The sequence below is a fragment of the Musca vetustissima genome, unplaced genomic scaffold (assembly GCF_032173495.1).
Source record: "Musca vetustissima isolate MV318-11 ecotype Yass unplaced genomic scaffold, APGP_CSIRO_Mvet_v1 utg21612, whole genome shotgun sequence".
NCBI classification, from domain to species: domain Eukaryota; kingdom Metazoa; phylum Arthropoda; class Insecta; order Diptera; family Muscidae; genus Musca; species Musca vetustissima.
The window spans coordinates 173386-194835 of NW_026880991.1; the positions used below are offsets into that span (position 1 = coordinate 173386).

Genomic DNA, 21450 nt, shown 5'->3' on the forward strand with positions numbered 1-21450 from the left:
CGCCTACCCCCTTATGATTTAATCACCCCATATTGAAAAAATAAAAAATCACACAAAAGGGATGGTTTCCCAGAGATGGTTGGAGGCCTGGTCGAAATTAACGCCGCTTCCGCTACATATTCCATGCACATGCTTTTTTCTCTGAGTGAACAAAAACATTTAATGTTTCGCCAATTTTTTTTAAATTAAATTCGCAATACCACACACTCACAATTGGGAAGACATTGACTTTGTTTTTATTGTTGTTATTATTATTTTGTTTATTGTTGCGGTGGTTGGATGGTTGGTTGGTATTGTTACTGGCAGAACAACTATCGAACAATGGACGTGGGATTTCCTTTGCAAATGTGATTTGCATTTTAATTTTTCTATTTTCTTTAGACTCTTTTTAATGGCAATTTCGTTGTTAGCTTTTTTGTTGTTGTTATTGTTATTTTTATCCCATAGTTGTTGTTGTCTTTTGCATATTTTATGATGTGACTGAGGTAGTTTGGTGTTATTTGGAGGTGTTACTTGTATTTTATGGGTTCTATTGGTGGCGGTGGTGGTGATGGTGGATAACAGGAAAACAAACGAAATCAAATTATGTATTACTTTATTTTTAGATTGATTTGTAAAACTGAAATTTTGCAACAACAAAAATTGGGTAGATGATTTTGGATAATAGATCAACAACATACATTTTAACAGACCTACAATATCAAATTAAATTAAAATGGTAGGCAAATATCGGGAACAAGTTTAGGGATTGATATGTTCTAAAAGCCCAAAACCCTTTCATGAATGTAATGTATGTGAATGTATGCTGAACTCTATGCGACATTTCCTAGAGACTAAAATTTTTGCAATATAATACCGAACCAAATATATATTTTTACATGGCATAATTATGCAAGGTAGTCTGATGCAATTTCTCAATTGAGGCTATCTTCCATAATTATGCCATGCTACCTTTATTGAAATGTGTTTTTTTATTCTTAAAAAATTGTACATTTAAATATAAGAGGGACTAATGAGTGTCTCAATTTTTCCTATACTTCACTTATCTATCCGTTATCTATTAAAGGGCTCTAAAAATTTAAAAATATTAATTACTTACAATTTTTTATAAGTTTCTGATTCATAAAATTTTTGATTTTCAATATAATAAAAACTTTTTTCTTTCTTGCAGATGTCAGATTTTTCGGATAGTTCACAGAGCGGTGTCATCAGCCCGGCCAGCTCGTTCATTGAAAATTTCCACAAGAAAAATGGCACAGTTACTGTCGTCGGTGGTGGTCCGGGCGGTGGGGCATCATCAACATCGTCGTCGGTCACAACATCGCCAAGTATTAGCATACCAAGCACCATTGGTGGCAGCACATCACCGTCCATCAATGGTGGTGGTATTGGTGGTGGCAATCAAATAGCCCTGGCCGGTGGCGGCAGTGGTAGTGCTAGTCGACAAATAAATGCCAGTTCCAGTAGTAGTGTTAAGGAAACATCATCAACATCGTCATCACAACAGGTAATTTCAAAATAAATTTCATTTTTTTTGTTATTTGTTAAAATGAGGCACCTTAATTGACAATCTGTAGTTCAGCGATATGCCTAAAAGTATGCTATAGTTTTTTGCATTTCTTTGCTTTATTTTATTGTGCAATGTGGAAATATGTTCCACATGAAATTAATGTTTAGGAACAATTAATGAAATATTCAATTATTTATTATTTAGGTGTGTTTTTACACCCTTCACCACACTGTGGTACAGGGTATTATGTCTTTGTGTATATGTTTGTAACAGGCAAACGAAAACGAGATAGACACATGGTTCCTTTTGAGAATGTGCATAGAATCACTTCCTGAGTCGATTTACGCATGTCCGTCCGTCCGTCTCCATCCATGTATTTTTGTTAACAAAGTACAGGTCTCATTTATGATCCGATTTGGATGAAATTTGGCATAGGTCACTTATTTGGCCCAAGGACGAACCCTATTGAAATTGGGAAAAATCGGTTCCGATTTAGATATAGCTCCCATATATATTTTCGTCCGATTTAATGTAAATGGTGCACGAATGGTCTTTCGGTTTGCACGAAATTTGGCACATCGTAATGAATTAGGCCTAGAATGATGTGTGCTGAGTTTCATTAAAATCGGTTCAGATTTAGATATAGCTCCCATATATAGTTTCGTCCGATTTTAAGTAAATTGCCCACCAAAGTCCCTATATATCTTTCGATTTGCACGAAATTTAGCATATCGTATTCAATTAAGTTTAGAATGATGTGTGCTAAGTTTCGTGAAAATCGGTTCAGATTTAGATATAGCTCCCATATATAGTTTCGTCCGATTTTACGTAAATGGTGTACCAAAGTCCCTATATATCTTTCGATTTGCACGAAATTTGGCACAACGTAATGAATTAGGCCTAGAATGATGAGTGCTGAGTTTGATTAATATCGGTTCAGATTTAGTTATAGCTCCCGTATACAGTTTCGTCCGATTTTATGTAAATGGTGCACCAAAGGCCCTATATATCTTTCGATTTGCACGAAATTTGGCGCAGCGTAATGAATGAAGTATAGAATGATGTGTGTTAAGTTTCCTGAAAATCGGTTCAAATTTAGATGCAGCTCCCATATATATTTTCGTCCGATTTAATGTAAATGGTCGACCAAAGTCCCTATATATCTTTCGATTTGCACGAAATTTTGCATATCGTATTCAATTAAGTCTAGAATGATGTGTGCCAAGTTTCGTGAAAATCGGTTCAGATTTAGATATAGCTCCCATAAATATTTTCTTCCAATTTAAGGTAAGTGGTGTACCAAAGTCCCTTAATATCTTTCGGTTTGCACGAAATTTGGCACAGCTTAATGAATTAGGTTTAGACACACACATCATGTTAAATTTCCTGAAATCGGTTCAGATTTAGATATAGCTTCTATATCTGACCAAATGAAAAAATTGGTATAGGTTGCAGAATGACATGTATATGGATCCAATTTCATTTTGATGGTCAAAGTGGTGAAGGGTATCATATAGTCGGCCCCGTCCGACTTTACTACTTTCCTTACTGGTTTTAATTCCGAATAAAACATTGATATTTTTTCCTTAAAAATAGGAATTTGTTAAAATGGTTTATAACAGATTGGGTCCAACTTACATAAAAGCAATAATTCCAATTTTGTAAAATGTTTTCTTCGATATAGTTGTGGTCTCCTGATTTTATGTGGTTTTAATGGGATTTTTCGGAATAGGCTTGGGGTATAGAGTAATGGCTGCAACATCATTGGTATGTGTGTGTTTTTTTTTTGTGTTAGACCAAGACTATATTATCGTGCTAAAGCCAATTTTTGTGGCTTTCCCCAAATCCCAAGAATTTTTTTGCCAATAGCCTATTTTGGACAAATATTACTCTACAAAAAAAAAAAAAAAAAATACAACGCGTGCCTAATATTAACCGACAAATGTTTATTTAGTAATTCTATTGTATTTGAATTTCGCATCACTATTATTTATTTGTTTTTTTTGGTTTTTTTTTATATTTAATTTTTGCATATGAAATCATTTATTTTTGGAAATTGTGGGCGCTTTTTTTTTTGACAGAATGTCTTATCTAATCAATAGCCGTAAAGACGAAGTGTTTAAATAAAATTAGCGTCATTGGTTTACACTTTTTTTATTTAAACAAAAAATAAATAAATACTTTTAATTCCCTGAATTGTGACGTGTTAATATATTTTTGTGAATTTTTGTTAAACATTTCCAAAAAAATTTAAATGTTTTAAAATAATGACCCAAAGGACATTAATTGATTTTTAATCAAAAAGAGAGTTACATGAATGGTTGTGATAAGAATGGTTTATTATGTTTTCGTTTTTATACCCTACACAACTATGTTGTCAGGGTATTATAGCTTTGTGCAGCCCAAATGTTGGTAACGCCGCGAAATATTGGTCCTAGACCCACCATTAAGTATCGTCATATCTCGACTAGCTGAGTCCATCTAGACATGTGTGTCCGTCCGTCCGTCTGTCCATTATAATTTGTAAACACGATACAGGCCACAGTTATGGACCAATCTTCACGAAATTTTGCATATAGGAAGGGTTTTGGCCAGTGAAGACCCCTATTGTTTTTGGTAAAGATCGGTTAATATTTCGGGGATGATATGGACCAAATATTTAATTTTTGTAAGTTTTTCTGGTCGCTCTAGATGCCGCAAATATGACCCGAACATTGCGAAATTTTACATAGAGAAGAGGATTGGGCCAGAGAATATGCATGCCTGCTTTGATAAAGATCGGTCATTATTTAGCGGGTCAAATGGACTCTGACTTTTGTGTGAAAAATGACAAACTTTGTATTCTATGGCGTATATATTTACTTGCGAAGCATATACATCCACGAAGTTGATAGTGTATCCAAGAGGAATGGTTGATCTTCAAAATGACTCCAATTACATTGTCGTATGTAATCGGATGTGGGAGTTACACACAAATATTTACAGGTGCTTACGTATTCAGATATTATTTAGTAACCCATTACCTCACTAGAGGGCGGATTTTATGTGGTTTTAATTACTTTAAAATTTTCCATGAAGTTCCAAATATGGTCAAAGACAACGCCTATAATTTTCGATAATAATCTGATTAAAATTTTGGGATGAAGTGGGCCGAAAACTTAATTTTTTTGTGTGTTTTCTAGTTGAATATAGGCGAACACCACAACACAACCCACCGTGAAGGGAATCGGAATAAACATCCGAGTTCCGTGGTAGTTGTGTAGGGTATCGTATGGTCGGCCCCGTCCGACTATACTGCTCCGTTCACTGGTTTATTTATTATTTATAAATTATTGCTATCAACATTTCTACTAATCTCAAAGTTTACATTCCAATGTACAATACGTCATTTCAAGATATTATTGTTGTTTTCAAAGATATAGTTCTGTTAATAGAAAATAGCCCACAAATGTTTTTAATTTCGAAACATCAAAGAAATCCTGACTGTCATTTTGTAAGTAATTATTTTCAAATCCAAAAGATGATCATTCTTACAACATAAATCAATTATTACAAATTACTTATATATAAGTATTTTTTTTTGTATTTTCGGTGGGGTGTCACATCTTTCTACCAAAAATGCTCAATATTTGTCCTTGTTCAGATATAAACCCCAATAACGGTACCACTAACGTTTGGTATATTTCTAACCCAATTTTCAACATTAGAGTCTGTATTGTCTTCTTATGGCAGCAATTTACCACGACATATCACCCATGTAGTCCCTATTGATTTTAGAAATTTTGAATGGTGGACGTTTAAAAAGTTCAGTTTTTTTTAATAATCTATCAAAGGTGGTGCCCAATAGGCCAATCTACTTAGAAAATATTGTCTGTATATGTCCACTTCTTTGTTATATAGCATCTATAACAATCCTGATAAGAAAAAATATTTGCTGGAACCTGATCAGTAGCAGTACATACGATGCTTCCCCGTGAGACGCTCTGAGAAGACCTGGACTTTATAAAAATTTATTTTCCATGCACTAAACCATGGCGTGTGTTGTTAAAAATATTTTCCAAGCGATTTTTGAAGGGGGCAGATTTAAAAAAAAATCCTGGGAACTATTAGGTGTCGTTGTTATCTTCAAAAATATTTTCCCAAGAACTAAATTTTTGTTAGTATTTTTCCATGAAATTTTGTCGATTTTTAGAAAAATATTTTCAGAAGTGGTGGCTTGTTGTTTGGAACACCATTTGTATTGTGTTATTGCAAAATAGTCAAGCGTAATTCGGATCTCACCATTGATTGTTTTTTGTTAGGGATATTATAGTTTCTTAACAAAAGAAATACGGGTTTCCTAAATACATTTTCCCAAGAACTAGTGCTGGATTAAACAAAATTAAAAAAAAAAAATATTTCTAATAAGCTAAAAAACTTCATTGCCAGTATACTCTAACATAAAAAATGTTGCCATCATTTCTACACAGTAAGAAAATCTAAGAAGAGAAAATAATCGCTGGAACCTGATCAATTGCAGTAAATTCGCAGCTTATCGGTGAAAATTTCTGAAAAGTCGCAAAGTTTTTGGAAAATATTTTCCTGGGGGATTAATCCTAGGTGTGGATTTTCAAAAATACTTTCCCAGGGACTATTAAATGTTGTGGATTTTTAAAACGTGTTTCCACAGAAACTGCATACTATTACAAGTTGTGGATTTGATCAAAATATTTTCCAGGTATTATTACAAGGTGTGTATTTAGTAAAATCCCAGGGACTTTTAAAAATAAAATAAAATATTTATGCAGCTATTTATGTGGATTCTCTAAAAAAAGAATTTTAAAACTAGTGAGCGGAGCAGTATAGTCGGACGTGGCCGACCATACGATACCCTACACAACTACCACGGAACTCTAACTTTCTGCGGATGTTTATTCCGAGCCTGGGTAATATTTCGTCCCTCTAGTCTGATTAGAGGTCAATAGCACCTCTTCCTTTCACTGACATATTTTCCGAATATTACTATTCATATCCAGTACATCCCTTCTAATTACTTGTCCACATTCCTTTCACCGTGGGTTGTGTTGTGATGTTCAGTACTTTCAATTCTGTCCTACAGATCGACTCGAAAAATAAAAAAATAAGTTTTCGGTCAACTTCATCCCAAAATTGTTATCTGATCATCACCGAAAATTATAGGCATTGCCCTTGACCATAACTGGAACCTCATGGAATATTTCAAAGCGATCAGTGCTATATTTACGCTCTATAGTGTGGTAATGGTTTATTAAATAATATATGAATACGTAAGCACCTGTAAATATTCAAGTGTATCTCACACATCCGAGTACATACGACATATATAAACGACAACCACTCCTCTTGGATATACTCTCAACTTCTCGGCTCTATGCCCTTCAGGAGTAAATATATACGCCATAGAATACAACTTTTGTAATTTTTCACACAAAAGTCAGGGTCCATTTGACCCGCTAAATATTGACCGATCTTTATCAAAAGAGGCATGCTTATTCTTTGGCCCAATCCCCTTCTCCATGTAAAAACTCGAGATGTTTGGGCCATAATTGCGGCCTCTGGAGCCACCAGAAAAACCGATAAAAATTAAGTATTAGGTCCATTTCATACCCTATATAATAACCGATCTTTACCAAAAACAATAGGGGTCTTCATTGGGCCGAACCTTTCCTACATGCAAAATTTCGTAAAGATTGGTCCATAACTGTGGCCTGCATCGTGTTTACAAATTATAATGGACAGACGGACGGACACACATGTCCAGATCGACTCAGCTAGTCGAGATATGACGATCGGTATACTTAAAGGTGGGTCTAGGACCAATATTTCGCGGCGTTACAAACTATTGGGGCTGCACAAAGCTATAATACCCTGACAACATAGTTGTGTAGGCTATAAATATTTTCTCAGTGAAAGGTACAAGACTACGAATTTTCAAAATATTCAATATAAATATATGCAAATCGAAGCGAATATTTGTATTTGTTTATCCTGAGACGTTCCATTTTTTCACAACTTTCGTGATTTATGCATCCCAATAAAGCTAGGTATTGTCGCTATAGTAGCTATTGGTAAACGTAGTTGTTCTAGATCATATACAAAAGGTGTGTTCAAACCTCCAAAAAAATTTAAATATTTATTTGCATTTCTAAAATAAAACTATCCCGTTTTTATTACCTCCTTTTTCTATATCGCATGATTTTGAAAATAAAAAAAGTGTGTCAAGATTCCTTAGATAAAATTCTTCCAAACAAATCATCAAAGATTATGAATTTCTATTCTCTGTTGTTGTTATCAAACTCCATACAAACAAAAAATAAAGACAACACAAATAGAATAAAATGAAAAATTTGAAAAATGTCTTAATTAAATACCAAGTTTTCCTCTTTATTATTTCCCTCTATATTTAATCAACTGAGGGATGGAACATCAGCAACGACAAACAAGCCCTCATTCAAACGTTCCACCGAGTATGAGTAATGTCATCGTATGATACAACAAATTGATCATACGTCACACTAAACGTTCATATCTCCGCCGCTGTATTCTCTAATTTGTTCAGGTACATCAAAGTTTGTTTGTTTATGTGTGAGTGTGTTTCTACATATCTCTATCGCCACTTAAATATGTCAAAAGCCTATTCCCAATGTTTATTTGCAGACCCTAGGTGAACCTACAAAACAGTTTTCGTTTTGACTACCATTGGGTTAGAGTAATAATTATTTTTAAAACAATTTGTTAATCGTCCGTCAGTCAGTTAGGCATTCAGTCGGCTAACAAATTGTTAGTTTTATTATATGGCGAACGTGTTTTCTATTATCACAAGATACCGTAGCACGTCTAATAGGTTAGGTATGCCAAATCAGATTAATTGAAAAAGCAAGTTGATGATTAAAAACAAAAACTGTCAGATTGATTAATTGTTTTAATTTTATTTGTCATCATTTTAATGCTTATCATAAAAATATAGTTTTGGAAAGAAGAAAGTCATAGTGATAATTTTTAAAAAAATATTTTGAAAAAATCCCAGTCTTGTACTAGGCATTGACATTTCTATTAATTTCAAGCCTGTAATAGAAATCTAGAAATTATTTTATTATAAACTTCAAACTTTGTAATGGGCCCAAAGAAATAATTTGTATAAATTCGCAGCCTTGTATTAGATCCCTAGAAATTATTCTCATAAAATAAAAGCCCGGGAATTGACCCAATGAAATTATTTTTAAAAAAAATCTACACCCAAAAAATTTATTTTTTTTAAATTCCACCCTTTGTACTAGACCCAAAAAAATAATTTGATGAAATTCACGCTTTTTAGTAAAACTTTTTAAAAAATACGCTCCTTTTGGTATACCCATAAAAAATGTTTTAATCTTCCTCTTTTAGTCCCTGGGAAAATATTTTTTATAAAATTCAAGCCAAAGAAATTAACTTAAAAAAAAAACAGTGAGCGGAGCAGTATAGTCAGACGGCCGACCATACGATACCCTACACAACTACCACGGAACTCGGATGTTTATTCAAATTCCCTTCACGGTGGGTTGTGTTATCATGTTCGACTAGAAAACACACAAAAAATTAAGTTTTCTATCCACTTCATCACAAAATTTTAATCAGATCATCATCGAAAATTATAGGCGTTCTCTTTGACCATAATTTGAACTTCATGGAAAATCATTAATTAAAGGAATCATCGCTATATTTCCGCTATATTTCGCTAATGGGTTACTAAATAATATCTGAATACGTAAGCACCTGTAAATAGAATACACATTTTGTCATTTTTCACACAAAAGTCAGAGTCCATTTGACCCGCTAAATAATGACCGATCTTTATCAAAGCAGGCATGCATATTCTCTGGCCCAATCCTCTTCTCCATGTAAAATTTCGCAATGATCGGGTCATATTTGCGGCCTCTAGAGCGACCAGGAAACCCAAAAAAAATAAATATTTGGTCCATACCATTCCCTAAATATTAATTGATCTTTACCAAAAACAATTGGGGTCTACATGCAAAATTTCGTAAAGATTGGTCCATAACTGTGGTATAATGGGCAGACGGACGGACGGACACACATGTCTAGATCGACTCAGCTAGTCGAGATAAGATCGTATACTTAATGGTGGGTCTAAGACCAATATTTCGCGACGTTACAAACTCTTGGGGCTGCACAAAGCTATAATACCCTAACAACATAGTTGTGTAGGTTATAAAAACTACGTCTGGTAATAGACCATGCGAAATTTTTTTATAAAATCCACATCTTTCATAAGGGAAATTAATAAATTTAGTCCTTGTCTTAGCCCCAAAACCTTATTCTTTTTATTAAGATTTTCGAAATTCCCCTTACTTTTTGAACAAACCTCCTATTTATAACCAAGAAGTAGTTTCATCGTAACTTCTTTGAAAAAACAAATGTGTTTCAAATATTGTTTTCTTTTTTTATTAATTCTTAAGAATTAACAATGAAATCAATACTGTCAACTCAAGTGAATGACTTAATTTTATGTTCATTTTTTTCAGAGAAAATTTTTCATTTTAAAATAAAACAGAAATGAAATTTGTCAATCATTTCTTAAAAATCGTTATTTTTAGATTATTTCTAGTCTTTACCTTATCGGTAATATTGTGTGCGTTTTTTCTTTTTTTTGCGGAACACTGACACTAAAATGGAAATAGCAAAAACAATGTTTAGGTGTTATGACCACCCACGCAGGTTAGCCGGTGTTTTTGTTCGTCAAATTTAAATCATTAAATTTTCCAAAAAAAAAAAGAAACAACAGGCACAACGTGCCACCACCTCCGCCATAGTACGTAATTTTTTGTTGTTTCCATTTACTTGACACAAATGACATTTGCCACTCTGTTCTCTGATTGTTTTCAATCACAAATGTGTAATTATTTGAGCGCACACATACAAATGTATTTCTGAGTTATATTTTGCCATCTTTTTGCAAATCTGAGTCATCGCATTCAGTTTTAGCACAAAGAGGGAAATCTTTTTGCGGCATTTGAATAACAGTATTTTTATTTTATTTATAATACACAAATACACAACAGTCATAATTCGAAACATAAAGTTGTATTTGAAGATCATTATCATCATTCTTATCAGAAATAAAACACAAAAATTATCTGACCGTAATATAATTACAATTAGAATGATTGTTATCACATATATAGCTCGGTAGAGCCCGTTATATGGGTGCTATACTTAAAGGTTGACCCAATCAGGTACTGTTTTAGTAGGGAAATTAAAACCTCAATTACAATCCAAGAAAGTCAATAACGGTCAAGATGGGAGAGCATGTCCAACACCGTCAAAATCCATACACATGTTGCCCAATATTCATTATTTTTGATAGCGAGATTTGTTACCAAATCAGAAAACAAAAATGTCAAAATAAAATAGATTTAGTTTGAAAAGTGTTAGATGGGGCAATATCTAAAACTGGATATATTTTTGCAAGGAAATTCTTAGGTATTTAAGAACTGTAGCCGATTCGTTTGGAAAATCTGACAATCGCTTTTAAAAATGCCAAAAATCGGAGGGTCTTTAAAGTTAACCCCATAGTCAAACAAAACTTCAAAACGCATTCGAAAAACATTTTGATTACAACAGACGGACGGACATGGTTAAAACATCTTAGATTTTTACCCTGTCCAAGAATATAACTGGTTTAAAAAGCTCGCTCAGAGTATACCAAAATTAGACTATGCGGATGAACCATTTGAGGCGCAGTCACGGACTATGAACTAATCTGCAATGTGTTTTTTATACTCTACACAACTATGTTGTCAGGGTATTATAGCTTTGTGCAGCCCCAAGTGTTTGTAACGCCGCGAAATATTGGTCCTAGACCCACCTTCAAGTATACCGATCGTCATATCTCGACTAGCTGAGTCGATCTAGACATGTGTGTCCGTCCGTCCGTCTGTCCATTATAATTTGTAAACACGATACAGGCCACAGTTATGGACCAATCTTTACGAAATTTTGCATGTAGAATGGGTTCTGGCCAATGGTAAAGATGAAAGGGGAAAGGGGATGAAATGGACCAAATACTAAATTTTTGTCAGTTTTTCTGGTCACTACAGAGGCCGCAATTATGGCCCGAACATCACGAAATTTTACGTGGAGAACGGGATAAAGAATTAGCGGGTCAAATGGACCCCGACTTTTGTGTGAAAAATTACAAAAAATTGTATTCTATGGCGTATATATTTGCCCCTGAAGGACTTAGTCCCGAGAAGTTAATAGTATATCCAAGAGGAGTGAATGACCTTTAAATCGATACCAATTATATTGTCGTATGTACTCGGATGTGGGAGTTACACGTTAATATTTACAGGTGCTTACGTACCGAGATATTATTTAGTAACCCATTACCATACTAGAGGGCGGAAATATAGTTCTGGTCGCTTTGAAATTTTCCATGACGATCCAGGTATGGTCAAGTACAACGGCTATAATTTTCGGTGATGATCAGATAATAATTTTGGGATAAATTAGACAGAAAACATATTTTGTGGTCTTTTTTCGAGACGATCTATAGGCCACTATTGGAAGTCGAACATCACAACACAACACACGGTGAAGGGAATCTGCACTGTATATAAATAATATTTCTTGACATCTAGTCGGCCAAGAGGGTGGAATATCTCGAAATATTGCCCATGCTCAGAATATAGAACAACAGAATGTTAGATTTTCGTGGAAGTTGTGTAGGGTATCATATGGTCGGCCCCGTCCGACTATACTGCTCCGCTCACTGGTTTTATTTTAGGTAAGGTAATCTATTAGTAGTTTGAAGTGATAAAAATTAAATTACCAAATAAATACTAACTTTCTATTATGGCCGAGAATTGTGAATCCAAAATTTCGAATTGTAGCTACTTTGATTTGAAATGGTAGGGACATTTAATTGCCGAACATGGACCTACTTTGGCATTTGTAAATCAGGGTGTGCTGTATTTCTCTGAAATTTATATCCAATTTCTGTCTGAGTTATTTTCAATTTTGGTGGGAGAAAATAATCAGCGGAGGCCAAGTCCGGTGAATATGTGTGTGAACTGGTGCGTTATCATGGTGGAAAAACCCATAATAGTTTTTTCCACAATTCTGTGCGTTTCTGACGAATTGCATGGCGCAAACGTAGCATAACTTCATGGTAGTATTCCTTAAATCCAAATATGACGTGTTTTTTCGGTTTTGGCTCTTCTGGACATTCCAAGTAGGATGATTGGCCTTTGGTTTTTGATATAATGTGGGTCGTCGTTGACGATATTCCACAGCTCGTCACCGATGCCCATAAGACGTGGTTTTCCTGTTTAAGGGAACCTCCCCCATTCTCGATTTTAATTTTTCAAGGGCTGGTAAATCAATACCCATGCTTGTTAAGGTATGTAACTTTGCATATATATATATATATACAGTGGCTCCATCGAATAATCGGACAAGTGGTTGTCAGATATAATAATGCTATACATTTATTGTTTAAATGTGTAGTTTTTTTCGCTTTTATTTACACATTACTTACTTATATTTCTGAACAATACAAAAAACAACAACTTTCCTAGTGATAACAGTAAATTTCGCCAGAAAAACAAAATTAACTCAATTTATTGTGCTCAACGCAAAATCGGACAATGCAAAGTATCAATGTCAAAAAATGCAAAAAATCGAGAAATTAATATTTAGTTGCATATTCTTTGTTGTCCAGAACGGCCTGTAAACGCTTCGGTATTGATTTGACCAAATTCTGGCATACCTCCGGCTCTATGGAGTTCCACGATTTCAGTAAAGCCTCCTTAAGCTGTACCAAGGAGTTACATTTTTTTCATACACTCTTCTAGCTAATTCTTCGCAAAGATGCTCAATTACGTTAAGGTCTGGGCTCTGTGCAGGTGTTTGTATAAGTTTGGGACAGTTATGGATCAACCAAAGCTTTGCAACACCTGATGTGTGCTTGGGATCGTTGTCTTGATAAAAGGCAAAGTTGTTCGCGATACCCAATTTGTCTGCACTTTGATTTACATTTTGTTTTAAAATGTTGAGGTAGACAAATTTGTCCATTTTACCATCAATAAAATGCAAATTGTATATTCCCGCACTCGACATGCAGACCCAAAACATAACAGAACCTCATCCGTGCTTAACAGTGGCTTTTGTATTCTTATGATTAAATTCAGCATTTGGCTTACGCCACACATACATCTTTCCATCTGATCCGTGCGAATTAAATTTGCTTTCGTCAGTAAACAGATCCTTAATATAATGGAAACTATCAATAGAAATGTATTTTAAGATGATCTATCATCAAATTACCTGCTTCCAAAAATCTTCTAATTTTAGTAAATACTCCTTGGCATATTTTATTCTACTGTTTTTATTTTTAAGGCTTATAAATGCTTTTTTTCTTGCAACTCTTCCATAATAATCATATTTATGTAATGTATTGCGAATAGTATTTAGGCACACAACTTTTCAAGTGCGAGTTTTTAAATTTATTTTAAGTTCTTTTGCGCTTTTAAATGGATATTGTTTTATTTCTTTTAATATCGAACGCTCTTCTCGCTCATTCAATATCTTCCATTGACCTTCTCTGCTTTTATTGGTCAATCTGAACTCATCACGGAACCTCTTTATAATGTCGTGGACAGTAGATTTATTCATTCCAACCAATACGGCAATTTCTCTTACTGTTTTACCTTCATAATTCAATTTATCTATTAATTGTCTGATTTCCACACTGAATTTTTTCCCTTTTGGAGCCATTTAAATTTATTTTTATTTAGTTTTACCACTTTCTTGATCTAAATGCAATTTACAAATGAATACGACAAACAAAATACAGCTTTGAAGTTCATATTTGCATAATAACGGGACTTTTAACATTGATACTTTGTTTTGTCCGATTTTGCGTTGAACACAATAAATTGAGTTAATTTTGTTTTTCTGACGAAATTTACTTTTATCACTAGGAAAGTTGTTGCTTTTTGCATAGTTCAGAAATAAAAGTAAGTAATGTGTAACTAAAAGCGAAAAAAAACTACACATGTAGACATTTTTTTGAAATGTATAGCATTATTATATCTGACAAACACTTGTCCGATTATTCGATGGAGCCACTGTATATAGATACATATATACATATATTTGAAGATGTAAAAGAGAAAAAAAAATAATTTAAAAAAATTGTTGTTATTCTTTTGTTATTGTTTTTGTAATTAAAGAAAAGTCCTTATTTTTGATGGCGGACATGATAACTTCTCACTGGAACATCGGAATCCGAAAATTCCAACGGTGTTAGAAAGAGTACATGTGTACAGAGTACAAATGGGGGACCTTTAAAAAATAATTTTGGAAAATCAACAACAATTCAAGAGTTCTTGAGATTTTCGCTTGAAATTTTGTAGGGACATTCTTGAATTAGTGTAGATTCGAAATAATTCAAAAAACTTTTTGACCCCGAGAATGGGACCCCACCCATTAAAGCAGATTGGTCACAGAAAGTGAAAGTATTACGATTTGCAAAGTTTGGATGTTTGATATTGAATTACCTAATTTTGACACATTCCATTCACTTGATATTAGGTTGGGGAAAAACAAATTCATTTTTGTGTAAATGGTTTAAAACAGTTATGGTCGATTTTTAGCTCCTGGGCGATGTTAACATGCCGGTCAACTTCGATAATTTCTCCGATCGATTGTTTAATCGATACTTTACGAGCAATCTATCAGTACAGTAATCTACCAAACAAATTATGGATTTCTTTTTCCCCAACCAAATATTATAAAACAAATTTGCAGCAAAATTTTGACTATTTTGTGAGGAAGGTACCAGAAGGAGTGACCCGATATTCCCCATCTTCGGACATGATTTAAGTTTGGAAGAAATATTACGATATCCAAAAAATAACTTTTTTATCAAAATAGTGGCTTTTAAATGCAGGCGATGGGTGTCTACTCAAAATCTGAAAACGTAAATTAAACCAATTCTGTTGGAGAATATCTGAAATTAAGTAAGATATTCAAATGGTCGTTAAGTGGAAGCCTATTTTGAAAATTATTTTCAAATCCGAATTGATAAAACACACACAACGATCTTCTGTGGTGCTGCTGATTATGCTAGATTTTTGACATTTATAACAGTTACTCTTTTGTTTATAAAATCAATACTATTTAAAAAACTTAAATCAAGCAACTCTCATGTCTCATATTCCTCAGCCAATATTGCTTCGATACACTAACATCACTTTACTAATTTAAAAGTAAAATACAAGATAATTAGCAAAACTCAAAGAAATAATATCAAAAAAGTGAATAAATTAAAAAATAAAAATAAAATGTTTGCATTTTTCACAAGCAGCAGCAGTAGTAGCAACAACGACAACAACATCATCTATTCTAGAAGCTGTTATAAATGAAAATGTGATGAGAGAACAACACAAAAATAAACAAAAGCAAAATAAAATTAAATAAAAGTCACGTTTATTTTGCCAGTCTACTGATCTGCATGATCATGAATAAAAATATTGTAAGAAAAAAATAGAGAAACTACATAATATTTAAATTATTTTTAAAATGTGTTATTCTATGTAAATTTGTGTATTTTTCTGGCATGCTATTCGCGTCATGTGGATTCTTGTTAACATTTTTCGATTTTTATTTTTTCCCTGCTCTCTCGTGTCGATGATATTAGAAAAAAAAGGAAAATGCTTTCATGTTTTTGGCGTGAAAAATAAACAAGTGACAATTCGTAGAATTTCTACTTAAGTCATAACGTAAAATATTCAAACTGTAATATGTATATATTTAAATATATATAAACGTGTACACTTTTCCTACAATTTTCTGCTGCTGTCATGTCGCGTTAGTTCGTTAAACAAATATTTCTTATTTAAATAAGATAACAACAACAGCAAAAGTAGTAATTTTCATTTTATGTAGTTCTTATAGTTGTTGTTGTTGTTTTTTTTTGCGATAAACAATTCACTTTTTTATTCTAAGAGTATTAACCATTCTAATGACAATTGAGAGAAGTGTAAATGAGTTTATAAAACAGATTGATAGGTGTTGTTGTTGTTGTCCACTTGTTCACCAAAGAGCGAGAGAGTGAAATAGATAAGAGTGTTTAACAAAAAAAAAACAATTAATAGAAATTAAAGTGATGAGTCGAATCGAATTTGCAATACCCTACGCTTGGTATTGATAACGGGAATTATTATTATTCTTTGCCATATTCGTTTTTAAGGATTAGAAATTTATATATATATATCTTCGAAATAATGATCTAACGACCATAATGATCAAACGTTATTTCGAGAATAATGTAAATTCGACTTTCGTATTTTTTTCTGTTAGTGGTGGTGTTTTGGTGTGCTCTTAAATTTAAATTTAAAAAAAAAAACATGTGCGCAAGGACATCTGAAATGTTAACTGTGGTGTTTGGCGAGTCTACTATGGGCAGTACAACAGGTCAATAGTTTTATAACTGGATTTAAGAAGGTCGAGAATATGTCAATGACGGGGCTCGTCCTGGAATCACGACTACGTCAAAAACGGATGAAGATATTGAAACAGCGAAGAAAATGATTTTGGATAATCGTCGACTCACTTACAGAGAGAATTCTGGTGATATTGGCATATCTTTCGGCCCATGCTAAGCATTTTTATGCAATCAGCCTTATGGCTAATGAGAGTATATACTCTACGATGTGCCTCATCGAAATATTGGTTTTAGCCCCATGTTCCTTTGGAGTTGATTTACAAATATTCGTCCGTCCGTCTGTCTGGCCGGCTGGCGCGCACGATACCTCTCGAACTGATTTCATCCAAATTTTGCACATCTTAATATTTCTTCCAAACTTAGTTCAAGTTCGAAGATGGTAACTTCCCCACAAAATGCTCAAATTGTGCAAACAATTGATTTTATAATATCATGCGAACGGGATATCGGATTTGAACCAAACTTTGCAGAACCTATTATCTTTACCTAGCCTACACCAGGTCCCTAGATGGGATCCATTGGTCCACTCCTTCTGGTACCTCCCCCACAAAGGGTCACAATTTTCAATATTTATAAATCCAATATGAGGCGAATGGAATGTCCGATTTGAACCAAACTTTGCAGAACCTAGTATTTTTACCAATCTTAGATCAAGTTCGATGATGGACGCATTGGTCCACTCCTTCTGGTACCTCCCCTACAAAGTGCCAACATTTTATTTATATTTATAAATACAATATCATGCGAATAGAATGTCAGATTTGAACCAAATTTTCTAAATACTATTATCTTTACCAAGCCTAGATCAAGTTCGAAGATGGGACCCATTTGTCCACTCCTTCTGGTACCTCCCCCACAAAGTGTCAACATTTTATTTATATTTATAAATACGATATCATGCGAATGGAATGTCCGATTTGAACCAAACTTTGCAGAACCTATTATCTTTACCAAGCCAAGATCAAATGGGACCAATTGGTCCACTCCTTCTGGTACCTCCCCCACAAATGGTCAAAATTTTCAATATTTATAAATACGATATCAAGCAAATGGAATGCCCAATTTGAACCAAACTTTACACAACCTATTTTATTTACCAAACCTAGATCAAGTCCGAAGCTGAGACCCGTTTGTCTTCTCCAACGGCACCTCCCCCAAAAAGAGTATATTATATAACATTGTAAATTTTATTTGAAGCTAATTTGATAAACATTAAATCCGAAACCACTTTGATAAGAACAAATACCTTATATGAAACGAATAATAAAACTTGTAGGTAATTCTGAAGACGTCCGAAAACCATAGGCTGAGGGTGTATATTAGGTTGTGGAAAAAGAAATCCATTATTATTATTATTATTATTTTTGTTTGTATTTGGTTTAAAACTGTTTTTGTCGATTTTTAGCTCCAGGGCGATGTTACGACTGTTAACATGCCGGTAAAATTAGATAATTTCTCCGATTTTATTGACATTTTCGACGACCGGCCTACCTGTGCGAGGTGTATCTTTAACATAAAAATTCTTGAACGGAATCTACGAAACCAAATTCCACATAATTGGCTGTTACCGTATCGGAACCATAAACACCATTCACTTGGCTTGCATTTTCGCCTTTGTCAAAGAAAAATTGTAAAATATACCGAATTTTCCATTTGTTAATTTTCAAAGATCCTAATTTTTTTCCCATTGACACGAAATTTTGCACAGCGTATCGAATTTAGTATAGAATGGCATGTTTTAAGTGAATTTTGTTATAAAATTGAGTGTGCCAAATCTTATTTTCATCGATACCAGCCATTTCCGTATTAAATCAATACGAGAAAAAGAATTTCAGAGGTTCAGTTATTTTTTGCACAAAAAATATGCTGATTCACTTGAAAATTGAGATTTGCAAATGAAAATTTGAAAAATTCAATATCAGTAAATTTGTAAATCCATTTTTTCATTCCTATATTAAATTCGAAGTAGAGACTCATCGGCCAATTTCATATGAGTCGGATGTAGTAACCAATTTGATCCATTAAATGAATATCGTAATATTTTTACCAAACCCAGATCCATTTCCCGATTTTTTTTTAAAAAACTATAAAAACTTTAAAATGTAATATGAAGCGCGTAATATTTTACTTGCATTTATTTCAAATCAATACGGGAATTATAGACATTTGAAAAATGTCCAACAATTTATAGCAATCTAATTCTGCCGATGATCACATAATATAGGGTACCCTTTCTCATAGAGATTTTTTTGTTTTGAATTTTACTCTCTAGTTGACTATATATAAATGGGTTTGTTTTTGTTATTTGTTTTATTATTGTTATTCATTTATTATATTTCTTTGCCACTTTCCTGGCAAATGTGTTGGAACATACTCGCACATACATGCAAACATACATACCTATATCTTCTCATTGGGATTTCTTGTCTTTTTTTTTTTTTTTTTTTGCTTTTCTTCTATTCTCTGAGAGCGATTCCATGGGGGCGTGAGTGTTTCTGTCTTCCGATGGTTGATGGGTTGCTTGCTGAGCAGCAATAGGGCCAGAACCAAATCAAAACGATACTAAACGAACGAGCGAACGAACGTGTCTCAAGCGTAGAACGCCGGAATAGTGGTTTTGTGCGCGCTTCAAGAAATAATATTAAAAAATAAATAATAATTATAATTATATCGCAAGCAAATAAAACCCAAAACGAAAATTATTTGCAAATAATAAAGAAATTTAATTTTATAAGAGAAGAAAAAGAAATAACGGAAAAATATTCTTTTGAAACGAAACATAGTCGCCAACAACGAGATATTAATAATTTATAAATAAGAAAAGTGTAAACAACGAAAAAACAAAAATTCAATATTATAATTCTTAATAACGAGCAAAAATAAAATTATTATTTAAATTAAATATAGTTTTAAATAAATTTCTTCAAAATATATACACGAAGGTATTTAGATCAAGGAATTAAAATTTTTACAATTTATATTGAGAAAATAAACAACATTATTAATAATAAGTTTTCATTACAACGATCGTCAGGCCAATCAACCGACAAACCAACCAACTAGCCGAGCATCCAACACACCGATCGACCCAGTAACTAAACGCTCGTTAATCATCGTGTAAAAATAGAAACTTTGTCTCATTCCAAATGGCCGATATGAAAAAAAAGTAATTCGCAATCACCACTTGGCTGTGGTAGCGTCGTTGTTGTTGTCGTCGTTGTCTTCTTCTTCTTCTACGTCTACTTGTGTTTGGTGTTTTGTCTTCCGTACAGACGGGCATGCAAGCACGACACACCGTGTCGAATAAGTGTTGTAGTAGCCAAAAGCGTGCTTTATTCTCTCATAACTTCACAATGTTAACGGTATTTATCGTAACATTTGCTGCCGTCATATCACGATAATTGTGATAACCGATTTTTGTTGCTATTGTTGTAATTGCATTCATTGATGCTGGTCAACGTCAATGTGTTTGTTGTTGTTGTTTCTCCAGTTCTTTACGTGATCATTTATTTTTTTCTCCGTTTAACTCTTAGGCGTATTAATCACAGTAAGAATTTATAAAATATGTATTGGAAATTATACCGGCAATGATTCAAGGTTTTTTTTTAATTTTGAGGCCCTCACGATAGTTCAAAATTCGTGTAGCACCTTGAAGTGTTCGTTGAAGACCCAACAATATATATATATATATATTAGGGTGGAGGAAAAAGAAATCCATTACTTTTATATGATTTCGATTTGGGCCATATATGCATCCTTTTATAGTATGACTAGCATAGACCCGCTACTTCGTTAGCGAATGTGGGATATATTTAAAACTCTATATCGACCATTATTAAAATTTTAGAACCATTTAGTACGTATGTTCTGCCATAGTATGTTCTCAAAAATACCGCTATATCTCAACCCTACACACCCATTTCGACCGCAACAGAAATCTGCCTCTATAATAAATATGCTGTAATTTTTTACCATTTGTACTCTTGTAATACTTATTTTGAAAAAAATCTAATATAGCTTCACCAAATCCAAATTGAGTATCAGTTAGTGCACATTAATATAACTACCTACTTTAACAATCATAAGTACGAATTTCCAACACTTCCCACATACCCCAATCTTAATTCCAAATTTCAGAATTCTATTGGTTCACCTAAATCCAATTTGTGTCACATTTTGTACCACTTAGAACACATATGTAAAAATTTCCATTGCTACCTACATCATGCAATCCAATTGAAATCATGAATTAGATAAAATCTTAATTATAATCCAAATAAAATTGTACCAAATTTAGTACATTTTCGTACTTTTCGGATAGTTATAGTTTGAATTTCCAAAAACCCTTTAGTACATCTATCCTATCCGATTCGCCAAATACAACTTGTATCACATTTAGTACTTTTCGTAC

At 33.3% G+C, this 21450-nt stretch overlaps 1 protein-coding gene across 1 annotated transcript in view; it reads left to right on the plus strand.

Moving 5' to 3' along the window:
- Window positions 1-1294: 1294 nt before the first annotated feature.
- The window catches only part of LOC133327028 (NAD(+) hydrolase sarm1), a 63496-nt gene continuing 43340 nt past the window's right edge, over window positions 1295-21450 (plus strand). Inside the window, exon 1 of the mRNA XM_061535623.1 lies at window positions 1295-1507. The gene's annotated coding sequence lies outside the window, so the exon portion shown is untranslated. The remainder of the gene's footprint in view (window positions 1508-21450) is intronic.